Source organism: Aythya ferina, assembly GCF_964211825.1.
Source record: "Aythya ferina genome assembly, chromosome: 3".
NCBI classification, from domain to species: Eukaryota; Metazoa; Chordata; class Aves; order Anseriformes; family Anatidae; genus Aythya; species Aythya ferina.
Genome location: NC_140298.1, coordinates 113,562,775 through 113,581,173, shown reverse-complemented (window position 1 = coordinate 113,581,173; position 18,399 = coordinate 113,562,775). Strand labels below are relative to the sequence as shown.

Below are 18,399 nucleotides of genomic sequence, written 5' to 3'. Positions count from 1 at the left end.
CTTCATTATGATACAATGGATTGTGTCCAGAAAATGCCTACTTCTCCCACTTGTCCACGAGTAGAGTCTAGGAAGGTAGGCAGATTTCCTAATCTTGGTCAGAAGTATCCCAGGCTCTCACGGAGCCTTGATTTAAATTTATATTCTTGGGTTGGAAGTCTTAAAAGCAGTTACCTCTTGTCAATTCTGATCAAGGTCAGACAAAGTTTAGCTGCAGAAGCCAGTGGGGTTGTTTAGCTCAAACACACAGAAAAGCCTGATTTTAACTCTTTCCCTTCGGGAAACTGCCACCTTAATGTTGCACATGGGCTCCTAACAACATAAATTGCTGAAGGAGGAATTTGTCTTACTAAGAAAATAGAACTGGATATGAGATTCTATCAAAAAAATAGAATGAAATTGGAATCTATATATATATTTATATATATATATATATTTCTAATTTATTATCATCAAAAGAATCACCATTGTATGTGCAGGTGGTTTGGCTAAATATATGGATGCATTTCAAGCTCTTCCATATGTTTCAAAATTCTCATTGTTTCATAACTAAAAGCACAGAGAGCTCCAAAGGAAAAAGAAAGAAAAAAAAAAAAAAAAAAGACAAGTCTTTCATACTGGAATGTATGATGTTAATGAGACTGAAGTTTCAGCTTCAAACATTACCTTGAAGAGTTTTGAGTTGGGAATGTAACAACCTGTAATAAATGCAGCATAGCCTCCCCTCCTATTTTGATATTCAAAAAGAAAAGGAAAATTCAAAATAAAATAGATCAGAAAGCATTATCTCCTGTTTGTCCTGAAAATATCAATAGTGACTGAATGGATACTAGGAAAGCATAGACAACATATAAACAAATATAAGAATGAGGAAAGTGATGTTATCCTGGGGATTATGTTTGCATTTGTCCTTGATGTATTGCTGTTCCATCTATCTACCTCCATATAACAGACTGTGGTCATTTATATTTCAGTCAAGTAATAGCAATAACTTTGGAAGCAGAACCAGCTCATTCTCATTCTCACCTGTAGCAGGTGATAGAAACATGGTGAAGTCAAAGGGAGAATTTCCAACAGTTAAGGAAAGTTGTAGAACAGTCCTTAGGGTAAGGGAATTACAATTTGTGATAAAATGAGTAAATGTGGCAGCCTATATCAAAAAGGACCCAAGTCTTAAAAAACTATCATGAAACTACTCCTCCTTTTGTGGGATTCAGTATGATTTTTTTATACTGTAGTGATGGGCATGGCATTCAAACATACATAAAGTCTTACAAACCATTGTTCAGCAAATACTAGACACACTACTCTTATAAGAGTGTAATCTAAACAATTTTACTAAAACACTGGACAGTTTGATGCTCAGTGCTATTATTGGAAAATGATGGAGCACAGAAACAGAAAACTGAGAGTTCCTTCTTTACTGTAAGTATTATATTCACTTTGGGTGATGCATAAAATGTCACACTTTGCAATGTATGTGCAGAGAAAGCAGAGCCTTTTGCTGATTCATACTGTAGATTTTCATCCTCATGGAGGATGAACTAAACTCTGGGTCATGAGCTAGTAGAACCTATCATTTGATTGCAAATAGCTGTTTAAATATATATAGATATACATATAAAATAAATGAATCATTTATTTACACTTTGCAATAAAACATGAGGCTGCTCATCCATTATTTATCTCTGTGGTGGAAAATCAAGAATAGGGATGCAAAATTTCGTTGAAACTTTTCTTGCTTATGTTGTACATCACTATGTTCTGAAATAAAATCCCTGGTGTCCTTCCTCACTTAAATTTTGATCCAGAGCAATCAGCAGAACTGCTGCACAGATGGGAAAACACATGGTGCTCCTTGCCCAGGCTTTCAGGCAGAGCAGAAATGGGATCTTGCTCCTTTATCTCTGCAATTTTTTTTTTTCTTTCTTTTTGTGTCTGTTGAGCATAGTCTAATTCCACTTGTCAAAAGAGAAAACCTAGAACAATTATGAAAGTAAGAGGGAGATGTGAGGGTTGAATCCGTGTTGTTGTTTTTTGTTTGTTTGTTTTGTTTGCTTGTTTGTTTTGCCAAAATAAATCCATTGTAAATCTGTTAACTTAAATTTGTGGCAGATTTCAAAGGCAGCTATTACCAGCACCGTCTCATTATTTCTTCTACCTTACTCTGTGTGTCTTTATCCATCTGCCCTCCCTGGGATTGTAGCTGCCTTCCTCTAATCTTTTTTTTTTGTTTGTTTGTTTGTTTCAAGAGAGCCTAGGCAGTTGAGCCCTACAGGCTCTGCTGCACAACTAATGGTAACATAGGTTGTAGTTTTACACCAACCAATTCCTGTTCTTTTTGAAAATGCTGTTTTTTCGATGTTTGCTTTCTTACAAATCAGGATAAAAAGTTGAATTTTAGTATTAGAGTTGTTATTTATCACTCAGTAATTATTAATTTTACTCTTAAATCCTGGAAGAGATGGATTTAGAAATATTTCTTTTTGCTGTTTTTCAAATGGGATGGAGCATTTTAATATTTCAATGTCAAAATATTTTGTTTCAATTTGTTGACCTTAAATTGTTTCAGTTCATGTCCTTGGGAGATTAAATTTTTTCCTTGTCATTGCACACTTCCTTTAGACATTATAATTTGAGCCTCCTGACTGGCTTGATGTTAGGCTACGTATCCCATGATATCAATGCAATTCCCCTGGGATCTTATGTTCCTGTGACCCTTTTTTTAAGGGCAACTTACAAATACACCACATTGACACCACTTGAGATATGCCATTTGGCTATAGAGCCTGACCAATACATGATGGAGAAACAAACATTTGTACAGTAACTCATAAGGTATTGAAAATCACCATCAAATGGGTTTTTATGCTGAGCTGATGCAGAGGAGACAGGTTACTGCATTTGGTCAGAAAATCCTACCAGTTCTACTTCTTGTTAAAAGCCTCTATCACTGCCTTGCAAACCTCACAACACTCAGCCAAGGAGTCTTCCAATGAATGATGTTACTGATGATCATTGTATTTAGTATTTGATAATTCAAACTTTACACAAGGAAGACATCATAGGTCAAACTGCTAGTGCAAAGCAATGTAAGACATACCTATACTCACCTCACTTACTAAGAGAAACTTACTGAGTTCTCAGCATCTCTTCACACAAAGATAGAAATGGCCTTGACTTTGTGCACATCCCCATGCAGATAGACATTTCTTTCAGGTCAAGGGACATTTGCACTGGCACTACATAAATAAACACACCTTTCTATGCAGAAAAATTAATTTCAACAGCTACCAAAACAAAGCTGCTAGCTAGAAGAACCTTATTTCAGGGTTAGGCAGACTATTTGTACTTTACTTACCACAATGCAAAAGCATTTGTGCAAATACAACACCATGGGCAATGCACAAACACAGAGAGATGTACACAGTAAGAAGTACATGAAAATCTTTCAGACAGACATAATCTCTCACAGGACAAAATAATTCACTGTACACACTTGGCACTCCTTACAGTTCCAAGATGCAGCTCATGCAGATTAACAGTTTAAAAATGTCCTCTTATTCAGTTGCTATCTACCCTCCTATTCTGTTGTTATCTACTGTATCTTCTTTCATCTCCTCACTACATTCTTCACTGTGTTATCTGGCATTTCGTGCTTTATCTTTTTGGCTGCATCAAGGCATTACATTTCTAGGACTGTCAATCCATCAGTTTTCACAGCTACTAAATTCACATTAAAAAAAATCTAGTATGCTTGTATCCAAAGCCTCAGATCTGGCTCTTCACATACTATAGAAATTTTGAATTCTTTTTTTCCTATTGATTTTGGAGAGATTAATGGTACCTGGATATGATAACAAGAGGAGCAATGCACAATTATAACTTTTCTCTCGCATTACTAACAACCCTTTGGATGTATTCATTGTGTTATTAAGTTTTGCAGATCCCTGTGGATTGCAGAGCCCCCTCATATTTCAAAGGTTTTAGTTTATCATGATAATTATGCCAGAGATGCCTGTAGAAATATCTTAATAAAACTATCTTAATGATAGTTTTGAGTGTAGTGTTATAGAGAAAGTTTTCTCTTAACTGTCCACTTAATCTGATTAAAAAATAGGCTCTTGTTTTGTTTTGCTTTGCTTAAATTCTGTTGAATTTCAAGTTGCACTGAAAAATTATCTCAGTTGCTGTGTCTTACTCAACTAGAAGGTATTCAATTACTTGATGTTCTTGGTTCTGCTCTTATTTATGTGGTATTCAGCTTCTCTCATCAAACATTCAGATCCAGTTGCTCCCAAAGTTCCAAATATAAGTCATAAGCACAAACTGTATGAGGGTCCAGATTGTCTCCACTTAGGGTATAATTCTGGTTGTGGTTTGTTTCTGACAAGCAGCACTGAGATTTTAAGGTGAAAGCTGAAGATTGCACCTGCATGTTGAATACTGTTAAGTCACCAGAGAGATCTTGGAAACAATTTCTGCTGACCTGAGACTTGTCAGGACAATGCAGGGCACCTGCAGGGCCAAGGGGAGGAGGGCAATGTGCTACCTGAATATTAAAAAGGCACCAGTCTTTTAACCTACAAGGCTTCACTTTTTTTGGCTCATGCAGGAGGAGTTTTCATAAAGAGAACTTTATTCCTTCTCAGCTATGCATACCCCTTGCCTGTGCTCCAACTGTTTGCAATTTCCACAGGCTTTTCCTGAGCATTTTCCAAAGTATTTTTATTCTGAGCACTTAAATGGAGGTATCATCAGGATTAAATTTTTGCCTGGACTTAACTTCAGAGTACAGACTGGCTTTCAGTAGCTGATCATGGAAGTGGGTCAGTTTGGAGAGGGCCCTATGTCAGGTGACCTATTTCAGTGAGCCTTTGCCTGGATCTAAGGAACAGGATTGAAACTTTCCCTCCTGCTAAGTGAAGGTAGAAGGTTGAGACATCAAAGGAATTCTGTCAAAATTTATATATATATGTAATATATACATATCATATATATTATAGATATTATATATATATATAATATACATATATATATATAAATGACTCTTCAGGTTGCCTTTATATGCATCAACAGTGGAAACTATACCTTATAATATTAAAAATGAATTCATTTTTAAGTAGCTTTGCATCCCCTTTCCTTCTGCAACACACTCTTCAAAAACAATGAAACTTGGTCTCTTTCAGTTTTATTTCCAGGCAATTCCATCATTTTTGGGTTTCCCTATTAACACGAGAATGACCAGGATATTCAAACACATCTAAGGATTTTCAAGTCCTTGATTAGATATCCCTTCAGGGGTACAAATGTGGTGAAAATACAAGCTCTGAAAGACTGGCCTTTTTAAGCTCTCTCAGTCTGGGGAACTCCAGTAATGAGGTGATCTCAAAGGTGCTGCACAGCCAGGCTTTTCAAAGCCTTTAGAAAGATAAAAGTACACTTCTACTAGATTTTTAAAAGCTTCTAAACACTGAGCCTCAATGGGAGCCAGGCACCATCTTTAGGTATCTCTTCAAAAATCTGCCTCATTTCCTGACTTCTGTAGCTGTTGGCTACCTTGTGCCCTTAGTGTTTTGTGGAGGTTGCTTATATTTTTATCAGCGTTTCTGTGTGTTTTCTCTTACATTAGATCTTCTATTTTTGTTCAGCTACATCTATTTTTAGCAAGTCAACACATGAATCACTTTTCAAGGAACCAGCTGTCAAGGGACTGCTTGTTAAACTTTATGAGCAGGAGATTCCTCATGCTTCTGTGGTCTTAAGAGGGCTATTCTTCTGGGGATTCCTCAGAAGAATTAAAAATAGCAACCTAATTAATTAAGAACATGAGTGCAACCTCATGCGGAGGAGATGAGCTATTTATAACAGGACGGGCAAGATGACATGGAAAAACTGTGCTGCTTAAAGGTTTTTGTTTTGTAAAATGTTCCAGTGAAGTCCTAAAGAAAGAAGGATTTCTGTGTGAATGTCAGGGTATGAATTAAAGGTCTGAAAAATGAGAGAATAATAACATACAGAAGAACCCCAAAATTGTATCCTACCATACTGTTAGTTGTTACCAATTATGTTCTCTGTAAACTAAACTTTTTCCATTATAAGGATACAAGAAAACATGGAGTGATCCTCATTTGTATTCCATTCTTGTACAAATTGATTTGGGGAAGAGTTTTGATGTTACAGTGCATTATACATAGGAATAGATATGTTCTCATTTAAAAAGTTGTCTGTCATCTCTGCAGCTGAATGTGGATGGGAAATGTGTGGCATTGTGACTGCTTTTAATGATCAGTTATAAATTCTAATTTACAGCGATAACCAAAGCATTGCTGCTAGAAGAGAAAATAATTTTAATGAAAGACTAATTGTTTTGCTTGGTGGGTGTAGCATAGTATATCCCAGATGCAACTCTGAACTGAATTGTTTGTAAATATCAATCCTTAAATTCAGCTTCATTCAGAGCTCTCAGAGGCCAAGGGTTTCTTTCTGTTGACCTCAGAGCCAAGGACAATGTTGTGTGGCTGAGCCTAACCCTTACAAATCATGCCATGTACTTCAGGAGATGATCTTGGTATTTCCTCTTTCTTACCCCCAGCCTCATTACATAACTGATCACATAGGATATGCCTCAGGGGAAAAGGAAGAAAGAAGACTGACACAGTAAAATGGACTATGTAGCTCACTTACTGAACCATGGAGTGAAACAACCTATGCATCTTCATCCATCCACCACAATCCAGAATGAGCAGTTTATATGGGAAGGGGCAGTTTAACTGTTTTGGAGTATTTGAAGCTCTATGTAGCAGGGAAAGACAGATAGCAAGGCAGAAGGCGGCTCTGGGAATGCAAATATAAAAATAACTAAGAGTACAACCAGACTGGGAGAACAGTTCTGAAAACCACCTATGCAAAAATTTCCTGGTTGGAACCCAAGGAGAAGCAAGGACTTTCTGTGAGCCAGAGAAGGTGCTCCCCCCTGCCTGCTTCCTGATGCATTCAGGGAGCCAATGCCTTTCACTTGCCTGGAGACGAGAGAGGAGGACGTTGAAGAAATACCTGAATTTTTTATCGATTTCTCCTGCCATCAGAAATGACTGCAACCTCCAATATTTGGATAATTGCCAGGAAGAAGAAGAAGAAAATTAAAGCTCTAAAAATAGATCTACTCCTCTCAGTTTCTATTAATTGTTTTGTTGGCTGACATTATATATGTACAAAGGGAGTGAGATTCCCCCTTCCTTATGCATTCATAGATTTAGTAATACTCTGCAGGCTGTGAACTCCTTCAGAAATAGTCTCTTTTAAGATGTACTCTAGAAAATGATTAGGAGTGATAACTTCCAGACATATGGTGGTGCATTAGCAGGCATCTTTGTAATGTAATGGTGCATAACTTTGAATCTCTATTCAGGAAATGGTGGAGTCTGGAGTGGTTTTCTAGAACAGCAGTCCTGTATCATCACAATTGCACATTATATAGAGTAGTCCTAAGAAAGCAGATCCTTAACAGTACTTTTCAGAGATTTGTTCAAATCTGCTTCTGCCAGTCTCTGCTGACACCACCACCTTTCACATATAAATATTTTTTCCTTAAATATCATGGCTTTGAGCTAACACAAGAAAAGCACTTGCTTCCCAAAATCTCATGGCACAGAAAAACTAAACTACCTAGAAAGAATTTGAGCTGGTCCACATATACACACACACAGGGAGGGGGTGTTGTATTTGTCAACTATTTAGAACACTCTGTCATCTGTACAGTACAACAGGATAGTGGTGGAGACATATGAGCAATAATTACCCAATCTGCAGATAGAAATATCAGGCTAATGTATATAGGCAGTCATAAGTGACAAGCTTCAAATTTACATTTGTAGTTTCTCAACCATTGGTTTTGACATTATTACCTGGGCAGGCAAAACCATTTAATGCAAATTTTCAAGACTATCTGAAAATCAGGAAAACCAGGCTCTAGCATTATATGAGTTGAAATGAAGGCTCTTTAAAAAAATGTGATTTGCTCTGAGTTATTTCCTCAGTTTTATCATCTGTACCCAGAAACATTTACTCTTTTAACAAGACGCCAAGAAGAAACAGAAGCATGTTTATGATATGCTTTGCTAAATTTCATTTTTAGCTTTGTAGTTTTTCCTCAACCAAGAACAAAGCAAATCCCATTTGCAACTGTTCTTTATTGCTGCCTTAGCAGGAATTAAATATCCAGCTACTTACAGTTAAATAAACTCCCCAAATCCTGCATGAACAAAATGAACAAAGCCCATAAGCACATGCTTCTCTCCCACAGAAACCAGTGAGATGTGAGCCTGTGCTTGAAAGATATGAGAAAAAGAATATTTATTCTTGTGAAACTATGCAGGGTTAGAGGTACCAGTGTTAGTTGTAGAGGATCTGTGTAAAGGTACTAAATAAGCTCTGAAAATTGTGGAATCCTTATAGAGTGTGATGTTACTCCTATGGTAACTTGGTCTGATTCCTGAACAGGAGTAACTAGCTTCAGCACAGTGCCATGCTGACACACCTTGGCATCTGTGCTGACAAAGCTGCCTTTTCTTCTCATCATTGCAGCACTGCTCAGGGGGAAAATACTTCCCATAAGACTATGAGTTTGTTCAGATTTTGAATTCAGTAAATATATTTCCTTGCACAGTGTAGAATGAGGCTAAGTAAAGTATGCTTACTTGATTAGTTTGTGATGTTTCTTGTAATTTATGCCTTGATTTGGCTCTTTCCAGCTTTTTTTGAACCAGATAAATTGATAAACAGCAAAGCTATTGGCCAAGAAGCAAAGATATATTTTCAGGGCCTTAACATCAAGTTGTCCTGGTTTGCAGCTTTGAGGGCTCTTAGGGGTTGTAGGGGTTGCTTCAGAGAAGCATCAATACTGGGAAGCCCCTGAGAGCCACTGCAGGAGTTTTTACAGAGCCAGGGAGAAAGATGCTCTAAGCTGTTACACAACACTGACTGTAAGAAGCAACGACTGCATTGTGGTGAGACTGAGCTCCTATAATTGCTCCTTCAGCCCAAGGGGACTGAATGTTCCACACAGCATCAGTGATTAAGCTCTTAAAATGCCATGGATTTGGAAATGGAGGAGCAATGCCATGAAGAATATATGGCCTTGTTTCATTCCTCACAGCCCCTCAGTACCCTGGTATCCCTTTCTCCCAAATCACACAAAACAACAGCATTTGTGGGATGAAAGTAAATAGGTTGTACCATGGATGTTGAACTCATTTTTTTGAGTTCTTTTATCAGGAATCTGATGGATTTCTGATCTCTTCAGCCAAAGAGCAGAAAAGATTGTGGTTCTGAATGCACTTACTTGCAGAAAACATGGTAGAAGCCTAATATCAGCCCAAACTTGCATGATGGTTAATACCCTGCATAGAGATGACCTTCTTGTCTATCACTCATAGCTTAAGAAGTGTAATGGGATTCCAATTTAATGTGATAAAGTGTCATCACAAACATGAAATTCTAAAGCCATCACTCAATGATTGTAATTAGCCCACGGCAGACTGCTCTGAATACTAAAGTGACTATAAAAGGTGAAAATTCTCTTAATTAGCAAAGATGCAGAAAACGTGAAAGGCTGACTCATGGTTAGGAAGGTTCCAATTAAGCTGGCCCAGATTGAAATGATTAGGAGGGCAGCTGTGATTGTGCAAAGGATATAAAAAATGTTAGTGTGATATTAAGTCTTGTATTTTTCCATCCCTGGTCCTGCTGTTCAGTGCAACCTTCAGGCACATCATCTGTGAACATAATTGTTTCCTGACCTGGCTGCAGAAAAAAAAAAACACATCTAAATGCAACAAACTCTGATGATATTCCCCAAATATTTTCAGATATTGAGTATGATCTGAACAACAAACTTCTACCTGGATGTCATGAAAGCCTGTTCAAGTTGTTCAATTCTATGGCAAGGAGGTCTAGATGAAAAGGATTGGTAAAATTTCTCCCTCTGCAAGAAAACATTTCTCTCCATATGGTGGCATCTTGTTGACACAACATCTCACACTGATCCTCTGATCCTTACATCATCATAGTTGAAAAGCTGCTTAGCCTGGGTTGATCATTCATCTAACAAATTCAGCAGGCATGTCTCATAGACTTGAGCAAGGGAAGATCACCACAACTTCTGCACATACATATTGCAGGAGCATTGACCTGTCCTGTCCTGCCAAGCACTGGACAAAGCCAGAGTGCTGCAATGTGTGTGGGAGCTACAGATAAATTCAGTCCTAATAATGTTAATATAGGTACTGCTGATAACTGGGGCAGCAGGGATTTCAATGCAAGCCAATTGCTCAGGCACTTCCCCCTCTTCTCAGAAGTGTTCGGTTTGCATCCCTTACCCTAAAACTAATTCATATATGTCTGCATGAGCTGCAGTTTTATCTCTGTGATGCATCATAGGACAGAGCACTAAGTAGTTATATTCATTTAAAGTATAGATGGAGGAACTGATGTAAGCAAAACTGCATAATTCTCAAGCAAAATATAACTTACATCTAAAAATCCAAAAGTGGTCATGAATAAGATGGGCAGAGTAAAATCCCCCCCCCTTTTTTTTCGCCCCATTCTCTAATGCCCATGCACACACCCACAATCAGGTGGGATATATAGGATAGCTCATTGCAGACTCATTGCAGATGATAGTTTCTTATAGAAGTATAATTGACAATGTTTTTGAAACTTTTAATTTTCCGTAAGAGACTCTGCTAAGCCTTTAAGGTATGACACATTAAACACTTTTTTATTTTTTTTAAATTTAATTTTTTTTTTTTGCAAGATGCTATGAGAAATTTCCTGTGCTTCTAACCACAGAAACATTTCTCATTGTGCACTGCCATGAAGATAGCACCTGTCTTTAGCCCTGCACTCTGATATCTCCTTGAGGATCTATCCAAATTCAAGGTAAGGATCTTTAAATTCTGGATATTTAATACTTATACACTTGCTGTGTTTGTGGCAGCGGTGTAGAGTCTTTCTAAAGAGAAGACAGATTCTTCCTGGGGACCAGCTGCAAATATATCTCTATCTGAGGACAAAATATATGCATGCAACCTAATTTTGCCTAACACAGAGAAGTTACTTTGATCAATGCAGACCTGCTGCTGAGATGAGTGGAAAAGTGCCAACAACTCAGGAAAGATCTAAGGTCCATCAGTTGACATGCCACCATAATCCATGCAAAATCCAGCAAAGAGGGGACAAGGAAGTTTTTTCAGCAATAACAATGATGACAATTTTTTTTTTTTTTTTTTTAAGAAGAACTAGAACTAAAAATTCAACCAGCTTAAAAAAGGAGGAATTAATTGAAAATCTCAGTAGCTGGCAACAGTTTAAATTCATTGGCTCCATAATTATGTATTGATTTTTTCATGTTCAAATCCCTATATTACCTTTTATTTACAGCATTTACTGTTCAGTTTTCAAAAATTAAAAATAATAATTACCCTGGGACTATATTATACCTGAGTATCCTCAGTTAAGCACAGAACTGTAATTGCTGTTTTAGAATGATGATCTACCAAGATGAAATCCTGCAGGTCAGAACTGTCACTGAAAGGCAGAGAGACAGGTTTCTGTTCATTTATTTTGTTTTATTCTTAAAACTTCCCAGACCAGATCTGGGCTGGGAGAGAGAGAAATCTTCCTTAGACAGAGATCTAGAAGTGAAACTTGTTTGTGAAAATTATATTGATCTTTTCTCTAATTTTAATAGCAAATGTAGTTGCAGAAGCCACCACCACATTATAGTCTTTGGGGGACATCTCTATGCTAGCCAGACATACATTGTCCTTGTTTCTTTGAGCTCAGCAGAGTCTAAGGGCTTGCAAGTTGAAAAGAGTCTCTAGATGTCTCATTTGCAACATGCTTAGAAAACTTTGTCAAGGTTTTCTGTGTCCTTAGCAATGAAGAGAAGTTGAGAATATCTGGGCTACCTTTTCTCATAGCCTAGTCATAGCAATCTGGAGTTTCTGGACTAGGCATTCTTTAGGAAACAGGGAGAAAAAAGAGAAAGCTATAATTTTGAGAGGTGTTTTTTTCACTTCAAGTCAAATTTGCTCTTTCCTCATGAAAGTGAAACTGGCACAGGATTAACACAAGCACCTAGTTGAGGCCAGTAGAAGTAATGTTGACTTCTCCTAATCTCATGGAAAGCCAAAGCCTCTGAGGCTACAACATCAGCCTCTGCTGCATTTATTCATTTATTTATTTGTGAATATCCAGTTCCAAGTAAGATAGTGTAAATAGATGTAATGAAGAAAAAAAAAAAAAAAACAACATTTTTTTTTGTTTCAACTCCAAATAAATCCAATGAAAGAAGAAGAATAGAGAAAATTGTGTATTTTACATCAAAACAGTTAAATAAAAACAGAAAATGGGAAAATTTCAGCAGCCTTAAGTCAGAACACTGAAACTTGAAGACAAAGTCTTCTGTAGGTGAGCAGATGAGCTTCATTGACAGTTATATCATGCAGGCTGACTTATATCAGCTGGGATTCTTGGCTGTGAGTGCAGGAATCTTTCTGATACAATAATTAACTTGATTTCCAGAAGAGGGGAGCCCCTGTGCAGTTGATTTACAAGAGAATATTTGACATGGGGCCAGCACAGATATATTGCTGTTGCTGAGCATTTATTGTGTGGCTTGACTCTGTTCATAAGTTGCAGTACTTGTAGTCCTGAATTTTTAGGCAGAAACATGACAAATTTCTGAAGTCTGACTACCTATTTGCAACATGCATTGTAAAATTTTGATGACAAATGATATTTCAATTGAAGTAATTTCATGACTTCTTGCAGTTCAGCTGAACAACCTCAGTGTTGTACAATTAACATGTGTTTCTTGCACTCAATATTACCCAGGTTTCACAATGGGGGTGTTTGGTGGCACCAAGACCAGAGTTACCTTTTTACCTCATGAAATTAAAACTAGCTGCTTTTCTTTCACCAATGAGAGTTTTGCCAGCATCCACTAGCAGAAGCACTTTTCCAGCAGTGTCCCTTTTGTGAATTTTAAGTCCGCTATCTAGAAATCTCACCTAGGGAAGTGGTGATTGATTTAGAAATGGAAGGAAAGTGTATCTGCAGAAAATAGCCTGACAAGATGGACGGGCCTACATGCTGGGTCAGGTGCCCTCTCCAATATGATTGACAAGGTTGTGTCATCTGATCCTGTGCCAACCCATCTTTCTCTTTTGACAGGAGACAGCTCTGTGGGTAAGGACAGAGCCTTAGTTCAGTAGGTTTCCTATACAGGAAGGTACTGAAAACAAGGACTTCAGATTATGGCCAGAGACTTCAACAGAAAACCAGAAGATTAACACTTGCACTAGATGGGAAAGGGATTTTTGCATGCAAAAATACGCATTTTAATGTGTCCTAAGCTCATCATTTATCACAAAGAATCACAAAGGCTGGAAAAGACCTCCCAGATCATCTGGCCCAACTGTTCCCCTACCACCAATGTCACCCACAAAGCCATATCCCTAAGCACCATGTCCAGCCTTTCCTTGAACACCCCCAGGGACAGTGACTCCACCACCTCCCTGGGCAACCCATCCCAATGCCTGACCGCTCTTTCTGAAAGGGAATTTCTCCCCTGGTGCAACTTGAGGCCATTCCCTCTAGCCCTATCACTAGTTACTGTGAGAAGAGGCTGACTCCTGGCTCCCCACACCTTCTTTTCAGGCAGTTGCAGAGAGCAATGAGGTCTGCCCTGAGCCTCCTCTTCTCCAGACCAAACACCCCCAGTTCCTTCAGCTGCTCCTCACAGGACTTATGCTCCAGGCCCTTCACCAGCTTCATAGCCCTTCTCTGGACGTGATCCAGGGCCTTGATGTCCTTCTTGTACTGAGGGGCCCAAAGCTGAACATAGCAAATTTACTCAGGGGCCTGTGATCTGCTTGTGCACCTTCATTATCAAAAGCAAGAAAAGTGACAGCACGGAGGCAGGGGCAAAGGGACAGCACTGAGCACCATGGGTACAGGTTCCCTTGGGCTTCCCAGAGCTGGTCAGAGAAAAACTGAGGAAACAATGTACCAACACTACTGCTGAGGACAGAGTAGCTGAATACTACCAGGGTTGTGGAAACAAGGGGAGAAGCTGAGACATAACTTGGTGAGAAAGGAGGTGTCGACATGAGTGGGTGGTGAAGAAGGAAATAGGTCATGTCCTATAGAGGCAATTATCTACTCATCTCTGTTTGCGAAACTTAAACATTTGGTTGCATTTAGCATAGCTTCAGGGCAGCTGTAAATTGTTTATCTGCTGATAGCCTGTGAGGGTCCATATGTCAGCTCAGGGCTGCCAACTCCCTCACTCCCCTTTTCCCAGTCTCTAAGATGCCCTGTACACCTTGTGAGGTGCCAATTCCTGGTGCTGCCCAAGGTCTTATCTCCACGTTTGCTCTTAAAATAAATAAATAAAAAGATAAAAAAATGACAACACCAAAACAAAAAGCCTGTACGTTTTTCTCTAAAACTAAATGTGAGGGAACAGGTACCTGACAAAATCATCCTGTAATGTGCATTAATACTGAATATCTTTCCATTAAAGAAAGGGAAAATTCTAATATTAAAGACGAATATATTTTATTGGAGAATCCAGTCTTTCAAAGACATAAGTATTTGGTATAGAATTTCAAGCTCAGTAAAAGGTTTTTATACAAATATGGTCATGGTATAATCTTGAAAAATATTAACAGTTTTCAGCAACAAGGGAGCTTTATGAGGGAGGAAAAAACAATATTGACTCATGGTGTTTATTTGTAGCATAGTAAAAATTGCCCACACCTGAGAAATTTCAGTAATTAAACACCTAATGCTAAATTAATCCAAAGAAAGGTTAAGCAAATTCTACAACTTAAAAGGGAGATAGAAAAGCTAATCACCATGGTCTTAAAAAAAAAAAAAAAAAAAAAAAAAAAAAAAAAAAAAAAAGAACAAACATTATGTTTAATTAGAGTGCAAATGGACACAAATAACATTTGGAAAAAATGTCCTTCATCTGACGCTGCAGCACTTGCTTAATTTAGTCCTCTTCGTATTCTCCCTGCAGTGATTCTCAGCTGCTCACAACTGCATGGTTCGCAATGGTCCAGTCACCCAGCTCCCACCCTGGAGCCATAATGACCCATTTTAGAACCCCTTCCCCAAACAGTACAAAAATCAAACCTTTTGATACCCATAATTGGAAAATTATGTATTGGCATTTTCATTGCAGTTACTATGAGCTATGAGCATAGATACCTTGGAGTGGCTAATCTGACACCTCTTTAGACACATGCTCACAGGTATGTTTTCTACTCATCCTGGGCTATTCACCAGCTCTGTTAGTTGCTGTTGGATGTAGGCAAGGGCCCTCATCCTAGAACAGCTATCTGAGCTAGATGAATTGCAGTACTTATTTCTCTCCTTTGACTACAAGCAGAAGGGGAGCTATTTAATATCTGAATTTTTGTGTGCCTGAGCTAGGACAGATGAATTCCACTACTTCCTTTTTTTGTGTGGTTGTGCATTTCCATAATACATTGGCTACAGACATCACATGGGGAAGACTAATTTCCTGAAAAAAATACTGTTATCTTTCTCATTAGACTCTTAAATACTTATACTGCCTGTATTGCTATTGAGCTTGATATTTTATTTTTAAAAAGCATTTTTTTTTTCTTTTAAGGAACTATTTAGTTACACTGAGCCTTTTTACAGGTGCTGAAGAAATACCTGATTTAAGACTCTCTGTCTCCTTTTAATATTACAATATCTCCTTATCTCAGTCCTGACTCAGGCAAAGGCTTATGTACATATCTTTAAATACATCCTGATGGCTTCACTGAAGCCAATGGGATTATTCACAATGTTTCTGGCTTGGCAGTTGCATCTGTTTTTTCAGGAATGGGGACTCAGTCTCTCTTCCTGGTGTGCATAGGTGTTCCTCACCAGATGCAGCCCAAGGACATGTATAGCATGCTTCTCCACTTCTGTTGCATGCATGTCATCATTCACATTTAATTTAAATAAAAAACAGCAGATGATACCATAGTAAGTTTTACACTGGGCACAAAGCCAGTTTTTCTTTTTATTGGTAAAGCTGGGTTTAATTTCATCAAGCAATTCCTCTCTCATCCATAACAGAGGCACATCCAGCACTTCTCCAGAGTATCACTTGAAAGAAATAATGAAAGGCATTAAATGAAAGTTTCATTTTTTCTTTTAAAAATGAACTTTAACATAATAAAATACTGTAGTCTCATTCTGAGTCAAATACCTTGTTACTTTTTTTTTTTTTTTTTTTTTTTTCCAGGAGAAATGCTCAGCAAGGCTTTGTTCTTGCCTGAGTGTTGTATGACTGTAACAAATCACTAAAATGTCCCTGAGATGTCTCACATCAGGGAAATTGAAACCCTGAAAAATATATGTCCTTGGCACGGTCTTCCTATATATTGTGAAATTGCTACTACAATTGCAGGATTTAGTATGTTATGGGAAATGGGCCTTTTCTTTTAAAGCCTTTTTTTTTTTTTTTTTTTTTTCTCTGTACAACTCATATTTAACTTGAAGGAGAGATAAGTGCATCCTTATTTAGCTCAGTACTTAAACACATGCTTAAATCTAAAGATGTCCCAGTCCATGAGACTTAAGAATTTGATTAAATGAAGTCATTTACTTGAGTGCTTTGCCAGATTAAGATCTTCAGAAGTAAAATACCAATATGAATACAGGCTGCATGAGGGTCTAAAGCTGTAACTTTCCAGTAAAGCAAGCATTGACAGGGGATGGGTGCTCTCTGGCCCTGAAGGAGGCTGGCACGGTCAGTTAATATCAATACTATTGAACAGTCCTATATTCTTCAAAATGGGTAACTGCAAATAAACAGTCTGGTGGGAATGGTTCCTGGAACATGCCAGCATCCAGACTGTGCCTGGAAATTGCTGGGGAGGGAAAGTAGTTTTCCCGGCCAAAGCTGTGCCAGGATCTTCCCTAGAGACTTAATAGTTTTGAAGATTAATTCCAGTCCCTGTGTCATGTCATTACCTGGAATCACCTCCAAAGGTAATTGCCTTGGTCTTAAGAGGTTGGGCCCTAATTTCTGTACTTCCATTGGCTGTATCATACCCACTATGATCAAGTTTCATGGTACTGGTCAGTAGCAGTTTGTTTTTATACATGTGGATCTTTGAGGTAGTCAGAAGAGAAAAAGTTCTTCTTCAGGCCTAGCTGTTGCCGCTGTTTCTAGCTGTTTTCATAGCCAGATAATACTTTTCTGAAACTCTCACAGGAACAGGTGACTTTGTCACTCTTTGCTTTTCTACCTAATGATGGAAAGTTGATTTGGCAGCAGAACTAAATCTTGCAACCACCTTTTTTTTTTTTTTTTTTGTCTAGAGACAAAACAAGATCACACATCTCACAAATCCTACATACTTGGTATTCAGGTGTACACACTGAGAATAAGAGCCTGTCTCTGAAGAGGTACATGTTAACTTTGCTGCTGCCAGATGCTGCAACTCCATTGTCATGGAGCTGAAACCAAAAGAAAGTGTGCTTCTGACAAACAGGATATTTTTGTAGATCAAGAGTTATCTTCACTGCAATATGTGAAAAAACTTCAGTCCATATCAATGAGAGGAAATAAGATCAAAGACATCTAATGCCTGAATTACAACAGAAACAAAAGAAAAAAAAAAATGTTCTGGACCAAGATTTCTCTATTTGTGGAGACTTCTACACTTCACACAATTGACATTCCTATTCAAACTTCCATGTAAAAAATTTCCATCCATGACTGAATGTAAATTCTTTCATGATATGTTCTCAAGTGGCTTACTGAAACAAAAATAATGCTCTTTGTTCTTTACAAAGGAACTCAGTGCAACATCCAACATACAGCTGAGAGGTGCCAAAGCCCAGAATGAGAAGCATGTTTACAGCAGAGAGCTGTCACAATACTTTGTCCTGGAATACATCCCTGCTCTGGCAGAAGCCATGCTAGTCTTGTCAGGAATTTAGTACATAAACAGGGTAGGCTCTGATGTGTGTTTAAGAGAACTACCCATGTGATATTGCCAAAGTAGTGGTGTGGCAAGCAATGGTGACACCATTATTAATCTGTATTAGAAATACGGCCCGGAATATCCAGCAGGCTGATGCAGAGGAGATGAAGTTAAGCAGTACAATGTTGAAGTACCATTAATTTTTCTCTAGTTAAGGCTGTATCAGCATTTCCACTAGAAATACTTGCTTCCAGAGGCTTGTATAATTCAGCCTGGAAAATGTGCTCTGAGCAGAAACTTGGCACAAAATGTTCCTAGCAGGGGCAGTATTTTCTTTTCTAGGGCATGAAGAAATATCCATTTATTTTTC

The 18,399-nt window shown here is 38.1% G+C and overlaps 1 protein-coding gene and 1 long non-coding RNA gene across 2 annotated transcripts in view; one reads left to right on the top strand and one right to left on the bottom strand.

Annotated features, from left to right (window-relative positions):
• Positions 1-18,399, bottom strand: part of PTCHD4 (patched domain containing 4) — a 129,879-nt gene that overhangs the window by 18,996 nt on the left and 92,484 nt on the right. The window lies entirely within an intron of this gene.
• Positions 9,838-18,365, top strand: LOC311433818. Its single transcript, XR_014690971.1, has 3 exons — positions 9,838-10,758; positions 10,852-10,941; positions 17,422-18,365. It is a non-coding gene; the product is annotated as an uncharacterized lncRNA (long non-coding RNA).